A 19,911-nucleotide genomic window follows, 5' to 3' on the forward strand; every position below is an offset into this window, starting at 1 on the left:
ACGTAAATATTCTCTTGCGAAGTGGAGTATTTTGTTTAGACATGTAGCTAGCTAGCAGAAATAAAGTTATATGTTAGTTAGCTAGCTAAACAATTAACCATAATCCCAACCCATAGCTACAGTACAAAATGGATTGTCATAGCTAGCCACCATGCATGAAATGCTGGAGTATGAATCTGCAGGTAGCTAAAGCTAACCAACTAGATTCAATGTTAGTTAGCTAGCTAACATTAGGCTATAACTAGCATTGCAATGGCTTTCTGGTGTATTAATTACATTTGGACGGTGTATCAATACACCCAGTCACTAGAAAGATAAAGGCGTCCTTCCTAACTCAGTTGCCGGAGAGGAAGGAAACCGCTCATGGATTTCACCATGAGGCCAATGGTGACTTTAAAACAGTTACGGCAAGACTGAAAATGACTGTCTAGCAAAGAATTTTGAAATAAATAAATGGGCAAATGTTGCACAATCCAGGTATGGAAATCTCATAGAGACTTACCCAGAAAGACTCACAGCTATAGTCACTGCCAAAGGTGCTTCTACAAAGTATTGACTCAGGGGTGTGAATACTTATGTAAATGAGATATTTCTGTATTTCATTTTCAATAAATTTGCAAACATTTCTAAAAACATTTTCACTTTGTCATTATTTTGAAATCAGGCTGTAACACAACAAAATGTGGAATAAGTCAAGAGGTATGAATACTTTCTGAAGGCACTATGTATTCCAGATACAGAGGCCAGCCTTTACAGCGTCTCTGAACCACTCTCTCCGCTTTCCATCATTACTGTAACCCAGCTGACACACCTTTTTTTATTTTGTACAAGCATTTACTCACCTATCATGGAAAAATATATTGAAAATATAGTAATCGTTACTTTCAACTCGAAAAGGAGAACAGTGTAGCCACTTTTCTTTGAACCACTCTATCTCTGTTCTCATTCTCTAGCTGCTGCTGCAAAGGTCAGGGCTGCGGTCAGTACGTTTTTACGTTCTGGAACATTCAATTGAACGGAAACAGTGCTGTAATGAACAACCAGTTTAAAAATGGGGAGGGGTTGTGGGTTTGGGAACGCTGTCAGCATGACCACTGCCCTTTAAATACATCACTCATCACTCATCACTCATTGTTCAAGAACATACAAGAAAGTTTTGGGGAAACGTGTTGTTCAGTACAAACCGCTCCACAACGTAGCAAACGTTCAAGTGAACTGAACGCACCTCAAGACTGAACCATCTTCTTGTGGAAGTCAAAAATGTATCTCTTGAATCGGAGGCTGATGTTGATTGGCTGAGTGTCCATCTTGGCATCTTCCTCTTTGGCTAGTTCTCCCTTAGCCCCACCCTTTCCTTTCTTCTTGGAGGTGGAGGAGAGGAGCTGCTTAGTCTCTAGACTGAGACCCTCTGAAGAGAAGAAAGAGGGAATGGGGAAGAGAGAGGGAGAGATAAAGAGAAATCATATGAGCATTACAATTGCTGGTAGTTTATACAAGTCACATAGGTATTTAACAAATACAAAAAATAAATAATTTAAATGATCAAAATTGAACAAAGGATTGGACAGAGGTAGAGAGAAAATATAGAAGAGCGAGTGTGCTGAAATAGCAGTGGGCCGGATTCGTACCCATGCTGTAGCGTTATATGTGATCTGGAGGCAATGGCTTAGACCACCCTAGGCCACACCACTAGACCTGTTCTGACTGCTCTCAGTTGGTGAATCAGGGTCAACGGTATATATCTGCTCTTTAGAGTGTTGATGACAGAGATGGAGGAGATGGGAGAGAGAACAGAAACACTACATGACTACAAAAGTATGTGGACACCTGCTTGTTGAACATCTCATTCCAAAATCATGGGCATTAATATTGAGTTGATCCCTCCTTTGCTGCTATAACAACCTCCACTGATCTGGGAAGGCTTTCCACTAGACTAGAACATTGCTGCGGGGACTTGCTTCCATTCAGCCACAAGAGCAGCTGAGGCTCTGTGCAGGCCAGTAAAGTTCTTCCACACCGATCTCGACAAACCATTTCTGTATGGACCTCACTTTGTGCATGGCGGCATTGCCATGATGAAACAGGAAAGGGCGTTCCCCCAAACTATTGCTACAAAAAGTTGGAAGCACAGAATCGTCCAGAATGTCATTGTATGCTGAAATGTAAAGATTTCCCTTCACTGGAACTAAGGGGCCTAGCCCAAACCATGAAAAACAGCCCCAGACCATTATTCCTCCTCAACCAAACTTTACAGTTGGCACGATGCATTTGGGCAGGTAGCGTTCTTTTACAGCACTCTTGCAGCAATCGGCAGTCCCGTTCTGTGAGCTTGTGTGGCCTACCACTTCGAGGCTGAGCTGGTGTTGCTCCTAGACGTTTCCACTTCACAATAACAGCACTTCAACTTTTACAGTTTACCTGGGCAGCTCCAGCAGAGCAGAAATTTGACAAACTGACTTTGCTGGAAAGGTGGCATCCTATGATGGTGCCATGCTGAAAGTCACTGAGCTCTTCAGTGAGGCCCTTCTACTGCCAATGTTTGTCTATGGAGATTGCATGGCTGAGTGCTCCATTTTATACACCTGTCAGCAATGGGTGTGGCTGAAATAGCCGAATCCATTCATTTGAATGGATGTCCACATACTTTGTATATATAGTGTAGATCTGTTGTGCTGGTCTTGTCTCGCGGTTCCTATAGTTGTAGAAGAACCGTGGCTCTGTCAGGGTTCTCTGTGGCGGTCCTGTCCTGGCTGACATTTACACTGGTGTCTGACAGTCATCAGGCGGTTGTGGGCATGCCGTGGATTCCTCTGGGGCATCTATTCCTGTGTACTGTGTGTGTGTGTGTGTGTGTGTGTGTGTGTGTGTGTGTGTGTGTGTGTGTGTGTGTGTGTGTGTTTGTTTTTCTGCTCACGTGGAGCTGAGAAATGTTCCCTGAGCAAACCTCTGCATCGGCTGACCTCGCCTACCCGCGTCACACGGCGCCACCGAGGAGATTGTTATGGTTATGCCAGCATGAGGGTTGTTAGGATTACGGGGATGGATATCTCCGATCTATTCGCTTGGCCTTACCCCACTTCTCTCTCTCTCGCTTTCTCTCATTCACTTACTCACACAAACACTCACGCAAACAATCACACAAAGGGAAGCACTTAGATAAATAGCAGTAAATACAAACTAGAATGAATCATGTGATAGTGTCCAATAAAACGGTCAAATCTAGTTCATGTTTTGAGTAAAATACAACTAATTTGCAAACACGCACACACAGTGAATTACCCTCCTGAAGCCACCTTCACACATGTATAACAAGCTGTGGTATTGATTTAAACCACATAATGAAAACATTTGTTCTATCCAAGCGGACATCACGTACACAAACCACACTACTCCCCTATCTTTCTCTGCTCCTTTCCCTCCATCTACCCCTCCATCTATCCCTCCATCTCTCTCTGGAGAGACAGAATAACTGTCTGGTGCCAGGCTGGTGGCCTTTAGGGGCTTGTAGGGGATGAGTTTGGGGTCAGGTCCAGGGGAGGGCGGATAGCGGGGGGATTGGACAGTAGTGACTGTGTGAGAGGGGGGAGGTTGTGGAGAGGCCTGGAGGGCCTTCAAAGAAGCCCTTCAAATCTAACTAGCCCTCCTTCTTTCCATTTCTCCCTCTCTCCGTGGCTTTCTCTGTCTTTAATCATGTGCCATGAAGGGGTCTGAGGGGAGAAGAAAAGAACAACAACGAGAGAAAGGGAGCACACACAACACACAACACAAACACACCTGGGGTAGCTAGAGGTCAAAGGATCACACAGCACCGTCATACTATGAGTATGTATGAGTATGAGCAATGAGCATACTGAATGTCTTAAGTGACTAGCCAAGTATGTCAGTGTGTATGTAAGAGCATGTGTGTGAGTGTGTACGTGAATGTGAGTGAGTTGAGAGGATATAGGTAGGCTTCTCTTTCTAAATGTTTTTGGTTTCTCTTCCTGCCCGGCCCGGTGTGGATCCTAGCTGTGGGTCGGAGGGGAGCGGAGAGACACAAGGTAAAATAAACAGGGAGCAGACTTCCCTCGGACCCAGAGCTACTCCCAGAGGAATCCTGGGAATGCTGGAGTGGGATTCCCAGCCCACAACTCTAACCACATCCTGATCCTGATAACGAATGTACTGCGAGCACGGGAACCAGAGAGAGAGATGCAGGAAAAACAGAGAAGGCCCCTTTCATGCTTTGGTTGTACTATAAATGTAATTGCATAATTCTGACTAATAAACAGATGGAATATGCATTGGCAACAAACGCAGTAACAAACTCAAACGATACAGTCCTTATCTTGACTGTTAATGGAGCTTACGAAGGAGAGACACCATAAGGAACGTTGGCCGTGCACAGTAGATCACCTGCTGTCAACGAACAGTGGCAAATCAACATGTAGAATCGCCAGGAAATTAATATTAAATGATGGGTGGTATCGGATGGTCAGATGTGATAGGACGCCCATCCACTGCAATATCTGATGGTAAAATGTGATAGGACGCCCATGGGTCTGCGGATTTTAATCAACCGTCGGCGTGGTCCTTTTCTTCCTAAACAGATTCATACACCACCTCTACCTTTACCTCCAGCCCCACCACTACTTACCTGGCACCCGGATCTTAAACTTGCCACTTTGTCCGAAGCCGCCCTCGATGATCTCTGCCTCGCCGGTTGAGAGTGACCTTTAACCCCAAAAACAACTGCAGGTTGGTCTACTTCTTAAACAGGTTTCGCCCAATCACAGTGTAGTCATCTGTTACCTGACCAAATCAAATCAGATGTTATTGGTCACATTCACGTGTTTGGCAGATGTTATTGGCCACATTCACGTGTTTGGCAGATGTTACTGGTCACATTCACATGTTTGGCAGATGTTATTGATCACATTCATGTGTTTGGCAGATGTTATTGAGGGTGTAGCGAAATGATTGTGTTTCTAGCTCCATCAGTGAAGTAATATCTAACAATTCACAACAATACACACAATACACACAAACCTAAAAGTAAAAGAACGGAATTAAGGAATATATAAATATTAGAGATGAGTAAAGAGACATGAGGGGCACCAATGACAGATACAAAGAAATCATATAAGAAAATATAAAATATAATTATTATAATGTAATAAGCTTAAATAATATTATTATTCAACGAACAGCTTCCAGTTACTGATAAAAGCAAATAACACACGTGGAAAATATCCTAAAATTATCCAGCATATCCTTGAATTATTTATTGAGTCTGACAGTATAAACTTCCTCCAGCACAGAGAGGTCAGTGTGTGTTTGTTTTCTATGTTCCTCTCTCTGATTTAACAGACACTGGTACATGACCTCGTGTTACCATGCTGCCACTCTGTCGCCATAGTGGGGGGTGGCTGACCCCACCATGACACTGTTCTGTACCCCGTCCCAACCCAACGAGCCACATTGCCCTAGGCCTGCCACCAGTTTGTCTGTATCTCCTCTTTCATTCCTCTACACATTCTTCTTCTGTTTGTTGTTTGTATTTTCTCTCCATCACTGAGACTCTCTCAACCGTCACTGATCCGATAAAGGGAGGGCACCGCTCTGTCTCTCTCTCTCTACTTCTCCCCCTCACTCTTTCCTGAACCCTCCCCCTTCGCTCCCTTTCTCTCTCTCTGACGTTGGGTTCTGACTGAAGCGTGACCACAGATAAGCTACAGTTGGTACACATGTCAGACAACATTGTGACAAAGGCATGACTTAAAGACACAGTCATATCTCAAACATTCCAACATCTCAGGTATATGTCCTCTTAGAAAACAAAAAACAAACAGCACTTCCTCATTATGTGAGGGGAACCCACACACACCCACATGAACAGAGTCTGACCTCACAGGGAGAGGGTCAAGGACTGAAGTGTAACTGTGGGGTTGGCTGTCAACAGCCTGAGGTGCTAACAGCAGTAAAACTTGTCCACACACTTGACCTCTGACCTGTAAGCGACCCTGACTGAGGGCGTGTACACACAGACACACTGCTGGCTGCTGCTGGGTGGCAGACAACACTCAAACAGACAGAGACAGACAGGAGCAACGAGAGGCAGATAAGACTCTTATGAGCCAAAAGGGGAAAGACAAACTGAGGAACATAGAAATATATTACAAGAGTGAGATGGAGCCAGGGAGAAAGAGGGTGAAGGTGAGAGACAAAAAAAACATGACGGATCGAGTACACAAAGAGAGAAAGAAAAAAAAGAGCAGAGAGAGAGAACAGAGAGAGAGAACAGAGAGAGAGAACAGAGGCTAGAGTGAGAGAGAGAGAGAGAGAGAGAGAGAGAGAGAGAGAACAGAGTGAGAGAACAGAGTGAGAGAACAGAGTGAGAAATCAGAGAGAGAGCAGAGAGAGCAGAGGCTAGAGTGAGAGAGAGAGAGAGAACAGAGTGAGAGAACAGAGAGAGAGAGAGAACAGAGAGAGCAGAGGCTAGAGTGCGGGTCGTGAGGAATGCAGAGAGCCATGTGGGTATATTCCTGTGCCACTCAGGTGTGTCCAAACAGCACCAGTCTGTCTGGCTGCTGCCTCTGGCATCAGGGGACCACACGCCTGTGTCACAGCCCAGCACAGGTCAAGGCCCCACATACCTCTCCACGCTGCCCTCCCGCACCGCCCCAGGGACTCTGTGTGTGTGCGCACAATGGGAGCTCAGTCCCTGCAACACGCTCCAGCACCACCAGCAATGAAAAATCCAAACAAAGACGAGAGAGAGAGAGAAAGAGGGAGAAGAGGGGTGAGAGAGAGGGCAAAGGAGCAAGAACAGAGATCCATGAAGGGTGATGGGAGGGCAGGGTGTCAGAGAGAGGCGAGCAGGGCGTCCACTCACCCTCTCCACCGCTCCCTCCTTGTAGATGCGTAGTCTGGGTAGTGTAGTCTCAGAGCAGCTCTTCTCCTCAAAGCCCTCCAGCAGACGCCCCTGGAACGCCAGCCGGCACGCGTTGGCGTTGATGTCTGTGTCCAGCTTGGAGCCAATCACCAGGCAGAGAGAGCGACACGTGACCGGACGCTCAAACTCCAGCAGCGCCCACTGCTCCGAGTCTGGCCAGCCCCTCCGGCCTCCCGCTGGCCAATCACATACTCGTCCTGGTGGAAGTAATCCGGGTCAAAGGAGAAGGGTGTGCTCAGAGGGCTGGGTTTTGGCTGAGGGGAGTGGGGGTCGGAGGGGGATGACTGGGGGTCCGTGGTAGGGGTCTGGGGGGTCTCCCCAGGGGGCAGACCGAAGAAGGTGACCCTGGCCATGACGGTCTCATGCCCCACGGTGATATGGAACTTGGCATGGGTGGCCAATCTTTAGCCAGTCTTTCTGACGGAGATGAGGGCAGCGTGGAGGGTGTGTAGGGAACCAGGGGTACACACCACCCCCGTTCTAGCAATTTGGGGTCAAACTGGGTCACACACACCCACGCGGTCACCCTGCATGGCCCCACACACCGGCTGCCGGAACATCTGGGTCAACTTCACTTTCTTGGTCACCTAGGGGTTAAAAGACAAACACAGAGAGACAATCAAACTAACCGACTGTTGTATGTTTGTGCAAGGTTAGTTATGCAATTGGCAAATTACGAGGTATTACCATGTACAATATACAACAGAACAGGGAAAGGGGCTACCTAGTCAGTTGTACAACTGAATACATTCAACTGAAATGTGTCTTCCGCATTTAACCCAACCCCTCTGAATCAGAGCGGTGCTGGGGGCTGCCTTAATCGACGTCCACATCATCGGTGCCCGGGGAGCAATTGTCGTTGGGGGTTAACTGCCTTGCTCAAGAGCAGGGCGGCAGATTTTTACCTTGTCGGCTCAGGGATTTGACCCAGCAGCCATTCGGTTACAGGGCCAATTATCCTACCCATCACTGAGTGTTGTTTTTGTTGTGAGTCCATTGTTGTGTTGTGACTGAGTATGGTCGTTGTGGCCTAACCACGATTCTTCTCTGGCACTGAATGCCGAGACAAAACCCTGTTTTTTTCAGGCTTTTGCTGCCACCTGATGGAGGATGTTATAATGACACCAGTTGATAGTAAGGTTGAATACAATAAGCTGGTGTTTAGACTAGGCTGGCCTACAAACAAATGTGAGTGACTGCATCTGGTCTAAATTAGTCAGCTCCTGTACTGTCAACCCCCACCCCTCCTCCCCAGTCTCCCCATCCTGCCCTTTCCAAAACACACACACATCCTCCACCCCCACACTACCATCCCTCTTTCCCCTCCCTCCTCTTCCAGTCAACTTATGAACTCTGTAGCTTCTACTCCAGCCTTGTGCTGTCCAGGTCATCTGAATCAGGGTTCTTCTACTGCAACAACGATTCTCCACCTTTCTGGAAGCAGGGACTAAGAGCATGCCATGAAACTAATTCAACTGACTAACGTACTCTAATAAATCAGCAATATCACAAATAATTGTTGTTGGTCAATAGACTTAGCGGGTTGAGAACCACTGACCAGGACTTCTTTCAGTGGTCATGCAAATCAACGTTCTGTGGTCAGTGACCGTAGCTCGAGCGCTGGGATCTCCACGGTGTCATTGACAGCTAGCGCCCCCTGTAGGATGGTTCCGGTCATGAGCATGCCCCGACCGCGGATGGAGAAGCAGTGGTCCACCGCCATCAGCAGGGCTCCCCCCGGGTCTCTGTGAGGGAGGCACGTCTGGCTCCTCAACAGCTCGGGGAGACGTGCATACGGAGCAAAGTCAAAACTGCTGTCATAACATTGTACGGTCATCGTAGGCATGAGTGTGATTCAGGCTAGTCTCACACACACACACACACACACACACACACACACACACACACACACACACACACACACACACACACACACACACACACACACACACACACACACACACACACACACACACACACACACACACACACACACACAGACTAGAGGGCCAGTCCTAATCAGAAGCATATCTTAGTGTTGAGTCTGTGCATCCTGTGGTTTCATAAAGACTTCCTGACAGCGGCTCTTGTGTTTTAATCATAGGGCAGAACCCCCTGACCTATGACAGTGTCTGTCATATGCCTCTTTGTTCTATGGTATCTACCTTTTACTGTACCGTTTCAATTAAAGGATACTGTAGGTATCATTGAAGCGGTCTTCACACCAGTAAGAAAAGCGGCGTCGAACGTTCAGGCTGCTGCACAGACACTATGGAAGCTATAGTCTAGAGCACCCGGTCCAAATGTGTTTGAGAGCACTTAACTCTCTAAATGGTTAAACTAGTGACAAATATATGGTGATTATTGTAAAAATCTGTGAGTTAACTAACTATAACTATAATCCTAAATTAAAATATTGTATTTTTATGCCACATTTAATTAATTTACATTACACTACTTTCCATGATGTGGACAGAATGTGTTACTACATTACACAAGCTCACGTTCTGACCACAGGGCAATTCCAAGTTAACCGAATTACTCTTAGACTCCAATTTTTCACTTCACAATGTATACCAAACCCAAACCATTGATTTCAAAGTTTAACAAACCGTACAACTCTATGCACAAGGACTACTTTAACAATCTCCACAGAAAATTGTACAAAAACACATCTACTGGAAAAACTGTGCAGATGGAAAGTTTGGTTACAGAATTACGGTCAAACCTAAGTTTTATTCTATTACCAAACTTTGTATCAGCACAGTTCTTCCTGTAAATATGTTTTGGTACAATTTTCAGTAATTCCATTACCATGGAATTTCCCTACATCAAATTGGGGGGAATTACACATGCTTTTTACCTCAGATTGGTGATGTTAGTATAAAAGTTTATAGTCAGCATGACGGTACAAGATCATTTGCTTAAAACAGTTCAATCTCTTTGGTTTTGTCCTGTGATTAAGACATAAGCACTGTGGGTCACAGGAGTTGTTAGAACTGTGCTCTCATTTTTGAACTCAAACAGCATGGAGAATTTGGGGTGGGCTCTATATAAAAGTTGCTAGCCTCACACCAGATTCAAATTATCACTGAAATAACAGCCAAACTTTGTCAGTGTTGATATCATATACAGGAGTGTGATTCATGTAAGTTAAATAACAAAGCAATAAGTAGACCGCTGTCTTTAGCAAATTAACTTCTAACCGGTGATATAAAAAAATATCCTCAGACTCAGTGTGGCCTTTGAATAGTTTTAGTTCAAACAGCGCCTACCACCCAAACGTTTGCCTCACTCTACTGATTTCAATGTGATATTGATATGAGTGATTAAAGGGATACTTCGGGCTGTTGACAATTCATCTACTTCCCCAGAGATTTACTGGAAATCTATGGGTATCTACTAGCATGCTATCCACCAGTTCATCTGACTCTGGGGTAGTACATAAAGGACCTCATTGACAAAATCCCAAAGTATCCCTTTAACAAAATAGTGCTGCGTTTACCTTTCCGCATTGGCGATCCACTTGAAACAAAATGCAACAATCGAAAATGTAGCTGGATGTTTTTTTACAAGTTGTCCTCTAACCAGTGATACAGTATACATACTATCCCAGATTCAGTGTGGTTTTTCAGTAGTGTTCGAACAGGACAAGCAACCTGACTCCCCCCTCTCGTTCTATTGATTTCAACGCGATATCGATTATGAGTGACTGGCAAATAAGAGCTGTGTTTCTCTTTCTGTTTTGGCGAGCCCCAAATCAAAATGCATCACTCCAAAACGTAGCAGGCTGTCCTCAACAGCTTGTCCTCTAACCAGTGATGTAAACAATATTTACAGTTCCTGTGTGTTTTTTATTGTGCAAATAACCTGATCTCCCCCCCAATCAATACGAGGGATTTATTGCCACTTGTCAAACCAAAAGGGTTTTTGGTGCATATGCAGTTTATAAGGTGCTCATAAAAAATTATAATACAAGTAATATATTACTATTGGGCACATGTACAGTTGAAGTCGGAAGTTTACATACACCTTAGCCAAATACCTTTAAACTCAGTTTTTCACAATTCCTGACATTTAATCCTCTTAAAAATTCCCTGTCTTACATCAGTTAGGATCATCACTATTTTAAGAATGTGAAATGTCAGAATAATGGTAGAGAGAATAATTTATTTTAGCTTTTTTTTTTTTCATCACATTCCCAGAACTTTACATACACTCAATTAGTATTTGGGTGCATTGCCTTTAAATTGTTTAACTTGGGTCAAACGTTTCAGGTAGCCTTCCACAAGCTTCCCACAATAAGTTGGGTGAATTTTGGCCCATTCCTCCTGACAGGGATGGTGTAACTGAGTCAGGTTTGTAGGCCTCTTTGCTCGCACACGCCTTTTCAGTTCTGCCCACAAGTTTTCTGTAGGGTTGAGGTCAGGGCTTTGTGATGGGCACTCCAATACCTTGACTTTGTTGCCCTTAAGCCATTTTGCCACAACTTTGGAAGTATGCTTGGGGTCATTGTCCATTTAGAAGACCCATTTACGACCAAGATTTAACTTCGTGACTGATGTCTTGAGATGTTGCTTCAGTATATCCATATAATTTTCCTACCTCATGATGCCATCTATTTTTGTGAAGTGCACCAGTCCCTCCTGCAGCAAAGTACCCCCACAACATGATGCTGCCACCCCCGTGCTTCACGGTTGGGATGGTGTTCTTCAGCTTGCAAGCCTCCCCCTTTTTCCTCCAAACATAAACAGTTTTATTTTTGTTTCATCAGACCAGAGGACATTTCTCCAAAAAGTATGATCTTTGTCCCCATGTGCAGTTGCAAACCGTAGTCTGGCTTTTTTATGCCGGTTTTAGAGCAGTGGCTTCTTCCTTGCTGAGCGGCCTTTCAGGTTATGTCGATATAGGACTCGTTTTACTGTGGATATAGATACTTTTATACCTGTTTCCTCCAGCATCTTCACAAGGTCCTTTGCTGTTGTTCTGGGATTGATTTGCACTTTTCGCACCAAAGTACGTTCATCTCTAGGAGACAGAACACGTCTCTTTCCTGAGCGGTATGACGGCTGCCTGGTCCCATGGTGTTTATACATGTGTACTATTGTTTGTACAGATGAACATGGTACCTTCAGGCGTTTGGAAATTGCTCCCATGGATGAACCAGACTTGTGGAGGTCTCCATTTTCTTATGAGGTCTTGGCTGATTTCTTTTGATTTTCCCATGATGTCAAGCAAAGAGGCACTGAGATTGAAGGTAGGCCTTGAAATACATCCACAGGTACACCTCCAATTGACTCAAATGATGTCAATTAGCCTATCAGAAGCTTCTAAAGCCATGACATCATTTTCTGGAATTTTCCAAGCTGTTTAAAGGCACAGTCAAGTATGTAAACTTCTGACCCACTGGAATTGGGATACCTTGAATTATAAATGAAATAATCTGTCTGTAAACAATTGTTGGAAAAATTACTTGTGTCATGCACAAAGTAGGTGTCCTAACCGACTGGCCAAAACTATAGTTTGTTAACAAGAAATAAAAAAAAAAATGTTTTAGTGAGTGTAATAAGTGTATGTAAACTTCCGACTTCAACTGTATATGTAGGTAGTACATTTTATGTTTAGGTTTTCAATATCACAAATAGTTTTTGTATCTATTGATTATTGATTTGGACACTTCAAAACTGTGTTTTGACATTGGCCCATTTATGAAAAGTTCTTGTCAACAGGAATCAGCGATAGCATAATTTTCAATGTATGTTTTAGGAATACAAAATGTTTGCTTTCAACATTAATTTCCAACAACATTCTAATTAACCAGGTACAAACTGCTGAATGTCTCCAAAAACGTGCTGTGAATAATTTATCTTGATGATATACCAGAAATTGGGAAAACGGGTTTGTCCTGTCTAGTCAGAATATTAACCCATACCGCTAATAGTGCAGGCACATCCTGGGGCACCAGTGTGTTCAGGGTCTTTACCTCCATTAGGTCAGGCACTCCCTAGGGTTCCTCTGTTTCAGGGGCCTCAGGACCCCCAGGCTTCGCTGCCACGGCAATCACAAGACAGTCTTTAAATTTGGCCAACAGGGGATGAAACGGGTTAGAATGACTGTGTGTGTGTGTGTGTGTGTGTGTGTGTGTGTGTGTGTGGTACCTGGTGTTCTCCAGGGTCTTGTGCAGTCTCTTGGTCATCTTGTTGATGGCGGTCTGTCTCTTGTTGGGCGGCAGCAGGTCAGTCTTGTTGAGAATGACCACCATGCGGGTTGCAGGTCAGCTCTCCTATCAGCAGACACTCTTCTGTCTGGGTCTGGACCCCCTTCACCATGTCTACCACCAGCATCATCAGGTCTATGATCTGAGCCCCTGGAACACACACGCACAATTATACTTTCATTTATGCTATATGACTTGTCAATAATAAACACCGCAGTCCAAAACTACTGCAGTGAAATGATTGTGCACACTCAGCACTGCATGGTTACAGCTCCTCTACACAGGACTCCTGGAGGGCCATATGACCAAATTCATAAGTTGAGCAACCAATGGAGCAACAGGAACAGAAACAGACAACCAAGAATAACAACAGAACAAGAAGAGAGGGAAAGAGGGAGGGAGGGTACAAAGGGATGTAAAGAAGGGAGAAGGGCTAGAGGGCTGAAATTAGAGACCCAGCTCGCTTGGTTGTCTTTCCTCCCTCTTTCTTTCCCTCACTTTGGCAGTCTTTCTTTCCTGTGCTCCCCTCTTTGCTCTGCCTCTCTTTGGCTCCCTTTCTTTCCTGTGCTCTCCCCATTGGGGATAGGAGGGGAAGCTTAGTACATACCCCGTTCCCCACACCTTCCTTCCGCCCTAATCCACAGCATGTGCCATCCACAGAGACACACTGGCTTTATATAGCAAACTACCAGCCATATACACTGACTCAGGCTGCACTCCTGTGTGTGTGTGTGTGTGTGTGTGTGTGTGTGTGTGTGTGTGTGTGTGTGTGTGTGTGTGTGTGTGTGTGTGTGTGTGTGTGTGTGTGTGTGTGTGTGTGTGTGTGTGTGTGTGTCTGTGTATTCCCCTTATCCTACTTTCCTTCTACTGCGACTCCCCCTGTTCTCTTCTCCCACCAATGCCCAGTTTGCTCACCCTCACCTCTCAGGCCTGTCAAAGCAGTCTCCTCTTACAGGATACATATTGTCAACTCCTGATATTAATAGAAATAATTAAACAAAGTGGATCAACCCTACAAACACTCATTGGAGGGGGTGGAGGGGGGGGGGGGGGGTAGTAGCTAGAAAGAAGAGAGGGGAAATGAGTGAGCAGAGTTCAACTGAGCCGTAAGGATAAGGAAATCTTTCTCGTCCTCCTGGAGAGTTCTACCCATTCCACCTCTCTCTCTCCTTGCAAAGCCACAGGATAGTGGAGGGGCCAGTCAGTCAGTGTGCGTTAACCATGTAATGGCTGCTTTGCATGGTTGATTTGAGAAATAAATTATACAGTACCAGTCAAACGTTTGGACACACCTACTCATTCAAGGGTTTTTCTTTATTTATACTATTTTTCTACATTGTAGAATAATAGTGAAGACATCAAACCTATGAAATAACACATATGGAATCATGTAGTAACCAAAAAAGTGTTAAATCAAAATAGATTTTAGAGTCTTCAAAGTAGCCACCCTTTGCCTTGATGACAGCTTTGCACACTCTTGGCATTCTCTCAACCAGCTTCATGAGGAATGCTTTTCCAACAGTCTTGAAGGAGTTTCCACATATGCTCAGCACTTGTTGGCTGCTTTTCCTTCACTCTGCAGTCCAACTCATCCCAAACCATCTCAATTGGGTTGAGGTCGGGTGATTGTGGATGCCAGGTCATCTGATGCAGCACTTCATCACTCTCCTTGGTCAAATAGCCCTTACACAACCTGGAGGTGTGTTGGGTCATCGTCCTGTTGAAAAACAAATGATAGTCCCACTAAGCTCAAACCACATGGGATGGCATAATGCTGCAGAATGCTGTGGTAGCCTTGAATTCTAAATAAATCACTGACAGTGACACCAGCAATGCACCCCCACACCTCCTCCACCATGCTTCACGGTGGGACCCACACATGCAGAGATCATCCATTAACCTACTCTGCGTCTCACAAAGACATGGCGATTGGAAACAAAAATCTAAAATTTGGACTCAACAGACCAAAGAACAGATTTCCACCGGTCTAATGTCCATTGCTTGTGTTTCTTGGCCCAAGCAAGTCTCTTCTTATTATTGGTGTCCTTTAGTAGTGGTTTCTATGCAGCAATTCAACCATGAAGGCCTGATTCACACAGTCTCCTCTGAACAGTTGATGTTGAGATGTGTCTGTTACTTGAACTCTGTGAAGCATTTATTTGGGCTGCAATCTGAGGTGCAGTTAACTCTAATGAACTTATCCTTTGCAGCAGAGGTAACTCTGGGTCTTCCTTTCCTGTGGCGGTCCTCATGAGAGCCAGTTTCATTATAGCGCTTGATGGTTTTTGCGATTGCAATTTTCCGAGTTGACAGACCTTCATGCCTTAAAGTAATGAGGACTTGACTTTTACCAAATAGGGCCATCTTCTGTATACCTCCCCTACCTTGTCACAACACAACTGATTGGCTCAAACTCATTAAGGAAAGAAAGTCCACAAATTAACTTTTTACAAGGCACACCTGTTAATTGAAATGCATTCCAGGTGACTACCTCATGAAACTGGTTGAGAGAATGCCAAGAGTGTGCAAAGCTGTCATCAAGGCAAAGGGTGGCTACTTTGAAGACTCTAAAATATATTTTGATTTGTTTCAATCTTTTTTGGTTATTACATGATTCCATGTTATTTCATAGTTTTGATGTCTTGACTATTATTCTACAATGTATAAAATAGTAAAAATCAAGAAAAGAACTTGAATGAGTAGATGTGTCCAAACTTTTGACTGGTACTGTATTTGTATGGGTGTTTGTGTAGTCTATATTCTGCAGTCCTCATTCGCCCTCTGCTGGCTGGATCGGGAGTTGAACTCTGACAGCACTTCACAGACAATACAGTAAGCTCTACAGTATCGGAAGTTACCACCCTCAATCAATTATCCATGAACATGTTGTCCTTATCTGATAAAGTCATTGTATGTTGCCACTTGCCATTCCTGTACCTGACCGTCAAACTTCAGGGCTAGAGTGCCAGCTGTCAGACAGCTGACTGGCCCGTTTCATTTCCCAACCAAAGCCATGGATTACAAGGAACATTCACACTGAGCGAAAGCTTCCGCTTTCAACGAGTAGGAAACTAATATGGACGCCTATAAGAAATCCCGCTATGACCTCCGACGCGCCATAAAAAAAAGGCAAAGCGTCAATACAAGACTAAGATTGAATCCTACTACGTCAGCTCTGTCACTCATCTGATGTGTCAGGGCTTGCAAACTATGACAGATTACAAAAAGAAACCCAGCTGTTCAACAACATAGTGCCCTCGAAGTTCACCACTAAGCTCAGAACCCTGGGACTGAACACCTCCCTCTGCAACGGGATGCTGGACTTCCTGACGGGCAACAGCTTGGCATCCGACCGCAAGCCGCTATAGAGGGTAGTTCGTACGGCCCAGTACATCACTAGGGCTGATCTGCCTGCCATCCAGGAACTCTATACAAGGTGGTGTCAGAGGGTAGTTCGTACGGCCCAGTACATCACTAGGGCTGATCTCCCTGCCATCCAGGAACTCTATACAAGGCGGTGTCAGAGGGTAGTTCGTACGGCCCAGTACATCACTAGGGCTGATCTGCCTGCCATTCAGGAACTCTATACAAGGCGGTGTCAGAGGGTAGTTCGTACGGCCCAGTACATCACTAGGGCTGATCTGCCTGCCATTCAGGAACTCTATACAAGGCGGTGTCAGAGGAAGGTTCTACAACTTTTCAAAGACTCCAGCCACCCAAGTCACAGTCTGTTCTCTTTGCTACCGCACGGCAAGCGGTACTGATGCACCAACACTCGAACCAGCACGACCATGAACAGCTTCTACCCCCAAGCCATAAGACAACTAAATAATTAACCAAATAGCTACCCGGACTATCTGCATTGACCCTCTTTGCAATAATTATTTTGACTCATCACACACGCATCTGCTACTGTTTATTACTTATCCTATTGCCTAGTCACTTTACCCCTACACTGTACATACAGTGCATTCAGAAAGTATTCAGACCCCTTGACTTTTTCCACATTTTGTTACGTTAAAGCATTATTCTAAAATGGCTTAAATTGTTTTTGTCCCCCTCATCAATCTATACACAATACCTCATAATGACAAAGCAAAAACAGGTTTTTAGAAATGTTCAGACCCTTTACTCAGTACTTTGTTGAAGCGCCTTTGGCAGCGATTACAGCCTTGAGTCTTCTTGGGTATGATGCTACAATCTTGGCACACCTGTATTTGGCAAGTTTCTCCGATTCTTCTCTGCAGATCCTCTCAAGTTCTGTCAGGTTGGATGGGGAGCGTCGCTGCACAGCTATTTTCATCTCCAGAGATGATCGATCAGGTTCAGTTCCAGGCTCTGGCTGGGCCACTCAAGAACATTCAGAGACCTGTCCCAAAGCCACTCCTGCATTGTCTTGGCTGTGTGCTTAGGGTCGTTGTCCTGTTGGAAGGTGAACCTTCCCCCCAGTCTGTGCTCCTGAGCGTTCTGGGACAGGTTTTCAACAAGGATTTCTCTGTCCTTTGCTCCGTTCATCTTCCCTCGATCCTGACTAGTCTCCCAGTCCCTGCAGCTGAAAAACATCCCCACAGCATGATGCTGGCACCACCAAGCTTCACCATAGGGATGGTGCAATGTTTCCTCCAGACGTGATGCTTGGTATTCAGGCCAAATAGTTCAATCTTGGTTTCATCAGACCAGAGAATCTTGTTTCACATAGGCTGAGTCCTTTATGTACCTTTTTCAAACTCCAAGCGAGCTGTCATGTGCCTTTTACTGAGGAGTGGCTTCCGTCTGGCCAATCTACCATAAAGGCCTGATTGGTGAAGTGCTGCAGAGATGGTTGACCTTCTGGAAGGTTCTCCCATCTCCACAGAGGAACTCTGGAGCTCTGTCAGAGTGATGATCGGGTTCTTGGTCACCAAGGCCCTTTCCCCCCGATTGCTCAGTTTGGCTGGGCGGCCAGCTCTAGGAAGGGTCTTGGTGGTTCCAAACTTCTTCCATTTTAGAATGATGGAGGCCACTGTGTTCTTGGGGACCTTCAATGTTGCAGAACATTTTTTGTACCCTTCCCTAGATCTGTGCCTCGACACAATCCTGTTCCGGAGCTCTACAGACAATTCCTTCGACCCCATGGCTTGGTTTTTGCTCTGACATGCACTGTCAACTGTGGGACCTTATATAGACAGGTGTGTGCCTTTCCAAATCATGTCTAATCAATTGAATTTACCACAGAATGATCAAGGATGATCAATGGAAACAGGATTCACCTGAGCTCAATTTTGAGTGTCATAGCAAAGGGTCTGAATACTTATGTAAATAAGGTTCTATTTTTAAAATGTGAATGTTTTTATTTTTTTTCACTTTGTCATTATAGGGTATTGTTTGTAGATTGATGAAGAAAAAAACGATTTAATCAATTTTAGAACAAAGTTGTAACGTAACAAAATGTGGAATAAGTCAAGGGGTCTGAATACTTTCCGAATGCACTGTATCCACCTCAATTACCTCGTACCCCTGCATATTGACTCGGTACCGGTACCCGGTGTATATAGCCAAGTTATCGTTACTAATTGTGTATTTATTCTTCATGTTTATATATAAATAAAAGTACGTGGACCACACCCATTGCTGACAGTTGTATAAAATCGAGCACACCGCCCTGCAATCTCCATAGACCAACATTGGTAGTAGAATGGCCTTACTGAAAAGCTTAGTGACTTTCAACGTAAGAAGTCATTGTGTCACTGTTTTTAATGGTTCGGGGCTAGGCCCCTTAGTTCCAGTGAAGGGACATCTTAACACTACAGCATACAATGACATTCTAGACGAGTCTGTGCTTCCAACTTAGTGGCAAATGTTTGGGGAAGGCCCTTTCCTGTTTCAGCCTGACAATATCCCTGTGCAGAAAGTTTGACGAAATCGGTGTGGAAGAACTTCACAGGCCAAAACAGAGCCCTGACCTCAACCACATCTGACACCTTTGGGATGAATTGGAACACCGACTGCAAGCCAGGCCTAATCGCCCAACATCAGTGTCCGACCTCACTAATGCTCTTGTGGCAGCAATGTTCCAACAACTAGTGGAAAGCCTTCCCAGATAAGTGGAGGCTGTTAAAGCAGCAAAGGGGGGGGGGGGGACCAACTCTATATTAAAGTCCATTATTTTGTAATGCTATGTTCAACGAGGATACTTTTGGCCATGTAGTGTGTGTGTAATATATATATATATGTTTATTTATTTTACCCAGCATTGTTGGGATGGGCCAGTAAGTAAGCATTTCACTGTTAGTCTACACTTGTTTACAAAGCATGTGACAAGTGTCAACACCTGAGCATTTGCTGTCCTGCCACTGTTGTTAGGGAATAGATGTATTTATGCAGTTAAAACAGTAACACCACCCTCATTCGCTTCCTTTTCCCCCAATGAGGGTGCGAATGAGGGACGCGTGTCCCGGACAGTCCACCAGCGTGAACTGCAGATTGTCATAGCCCCGGCACCCGGACACCGCCAGCAGCTGCTCTGGGAGGTCCATGGTGAAGGAGGAGAAGATCCAGGGTGATGCCTTTCTCGGGACTGCGGGTTCTTGTCAAAGGCAGCCGTGTGCTGCTGAGAGCCCTGGCAAGCGACGTCTTCCCGCTGTCGACATGCCCAAGTACCCCCACGTTAAAATTGTGGGTCTTCGGGTGGTTGTTGCTCGAGTCTGCCATGACTGGTAGTTTTGGCTAACTAGCTATATGTTCCTGTCGCAACCAGTCTCAGCACGTAGCGTGGCTGGAC

At 45.0% G+C, this 19,911-nt stretch overlaps 1 pseudogene; it reads right to left on the reverse strand.

Moving 5' to 3' along the window:
• Positions 1–1,226: 1,226 nt before the first annotated feature.
• On the reverse strand, positions 1,227–13,196 carry LOC106565549 (selenocysteine-specific elongation factor-like; annotated as a pseudogene).
• Positions 13,197–19,911: the final 6,715 nt, after the last annotated feature.

The sequence above is a fragment of the Salmo salar genome, chromosome ssa12 (genome assembly GCF_905237065.1).
Source record: "Salmo salar chromosome ssa12, Ssal_v3.1, whole genome shotgun sequence".
Classification (NCBI taxonomy): Eukaryota; Metazoa; Chordata; class Actinopteri; order Salmoniformes; family Salmonidae; genus Salmo; species Salmo salar.